Raw genomic sequence first — 2,799 nt, forward strand, 5'->3', positions numbered from 1 at the left:
CCTACCATAAGGTCCTAGAGAAGAAGGTGATCAACTTTATTTGGCAGCACATAATCTGTCGCTTTGGCATCCTGAAGGAAATAGCTTACGACAATGGCCCTCAGTTCATGGGGTTTAAGGTCACCAAATTTCTCGGGGACTTAAATATCAAGCACATCACCTCATCTCCTTATCACCCTAGTGCGAATTTTCAGCCGAAATCAACCAACAAAATTATAATTCAAAATTTGAAGAAAAAATTGGAAGACGCCAAAGGAGCCTGGCCGTCAAAACTGCCTGAGCTGCTTTAGGGGTACATAATAACGACGAAGTCTAGTACCGGCGAAACTCCTTTCCCCCTAGTATATGGAGCAGAGGCGTTAATTTTGGTAGAAGTTAGTACTCCGAGTCTATGATACATTCATGCGAAGACCGTACACCGACGCAATATTGGTGGCTAACCTGTGGACTTACTGAAAGCACGAGTAGATCTTGCATATGTCAGAATTGAAAATGCAAGAGGGGGGAGGGGGGTGAATTGTAATTTTTCAATATTTTAGTCAACTAGGTTGAATCAGTAGTTGACTATTTGCTCACAGAATGCTAAAATAAAAATGCAGAAGATAAATGACACCAAATATTTTATACTGGTTCAGATTCAATGTGAATCCTAGTCCAGTCCCCTTGGGTTGCAAGGGTATTCTATGCAACTCTTTGTTAAAGGTATGGTGCAATGGAGGTTTGAATGGAGCTTCTGCGTCTACACTCAAATCACTCTTAATCTTTTTGATATAAAGCCTCACAACCTATACTATAACTCTCCTTTCTTTTTTTCTTACATTATAGATCACACAGACATACAATGTTTATGAAAAGTAAAGCAGAGCACTGAGAGAATGAGACTGAGTATATTTTTGTTGTTTTTGTGAAGCAGCCTTTTGTAGCTGTTTAGGCTCTTCATGCAGAGATATCAACTCAAGGGATTTAATCCTTGGAAAAATGAATTAGTGATCCTATTTCCAAGAATAAGGCTGGAGCTGTTACTTCTTAGTGCGTCTTTCCTTGTGTAATAGAGCTGCATTGTCAATCAAGAAGATTGTTACACTTGATTGAATACTGTTCCTTTAATTGCGCAGATCTTCTTTCCTTCCTTGAACTTGTTTGGTACTCTTTGCAGCTGTAAAAATCTCTTGCGTAGCCACTAAGATATTTTCCATATAGCAGTGCCCAATTGTAGGGCTGTAAAGTCTTCATTAAATTGGACTTGTGTAAGCCCATCTTGTTTATGCGATTGTTGGGCTCCTTGTTACTGGCCTTGTGGGCTCTTTTATACATATAGTCAACTTCGTTTATGTCCTTTGCTTCCTTGTGTGATTTAATTACTATACCTACATAAATAAAATTGTCATCATAAAAACTTGACACTAACAAGAATGGTTGCACAAAAGCAGCGTTACTACAATATCCGTACCAACCTCCGACAGTTTAAAATAGGGGACTTGGTACTCTGTAAGGTAACACATAACAACAGAGACATAAATGCAGGAAAGCTAGTGTCGAATTGGGAAGGTCTTATCAAGTTGTCGGTATAGCCAGTAAAGGGCCATACCAATTGGAAAATGATGACGGACATAAACTTCTGAGCAATTGGAACTTCAGTTTCCTCAAACGAAACTACGCTTGATTGGGAAAGACGCGGCCAATGGGAATGCACTCTTTTTTCCTTCGACCGATTTTTGTCGCAATTGAGTTTTTCCGGCAAGGTTTTTAATGAGGCAGTATTGTATGGTTTTCTCAACATTTTTCCAGGTGGTATTATCCAGTGCTCGGGACTTCATTATTTACTACCAAAAACTGGGGGGACTATATACGCTTATACAGAGACTGAGACTAAGCTCTGAGCCAAAAGTCAAAATAAAAGCCGTATGCTGTCCCTGGGGACTGCCCAGGTTAGTGGAGCTTCCAGCACATGTAACTAGGGGTGGGCATAAATATAGAAAATTGAAAAATCGGACCAAACCAAACCGAACCGAACTTGATAAAACTAAAATCGAAAGAATCGAACCGAACTAGTTTGGTTCGGTGTTTGGTGTCCACCTTCAAAAAATTGAAACCGAAATAGCTGAACCGAAGAACCGAACGTGCACCGTAGTTTATTCTCTTCTTTACAAGTATATTCTCTCACATTTGGTGAGAGCTTGGAGAAATTAGGAGCTGTATTAATGTAAAGGCTACTCGAACCAATTTTTTCTTAGTAATTTTAATTATTTTGCCATTAATTGGTAGGACCATATTCTGTGAAATCAACTTAGAGTTGAGATACTCTTAGGTTGATTATAGTTTTTTACTCTTGCAAAGCGTAGTTATTCATTTTGTAATTAATTTCGTTATTTTCATTATTAATAAAAAAATTATTTTGATTTCAATTCATCAGTTTTATGTTTTATTGCTTTTGAGAATATGAATTAGTGTAAATGGAATCGGTTCTAATATCATATCAAAAAAACCGAATTGAAAAAACCAAAACGAACCGAACTAGTTTGGTTCAGTGTTCGGTGTCCACTTTCAAAAATTCGAAACCAAAATAGCCGAACCAAATTTTGATAAAACTGAACCAAAGAACCGAACGCCCACCCCTACATGTAACCGAATTGACCACACTAGATGGTAGCCAAATTCGTTGCTTTTTATTACATTTATGAGATTGAGGAAGCAATAAAGACTCCTTTTTCTTTCCGAGCAAATTTTTGCCACTCAAAAGCAGAAAACATTGACGGATGCTACTAATGGCATACCGAAAATTTGTGCCAAAATGTATGG

The sequence above is a fragment of the Lycium ferocissimum genome, chromosome 4 (assembly GCF_029784015.1).
Source record: "Lycium ferocissimum isolate CSIRO_LF1 chromosome 4, AGI_CSIRO_Lferr_CH_V1, whole genome shotgun sequence".
NCBI classification, from domain to species: Eukaryota; Viridiplantae; Streptophyta; class Magnoliopsida; order Solanales; family Solanaceae; genus Lycium; species Lycium ferocissimum.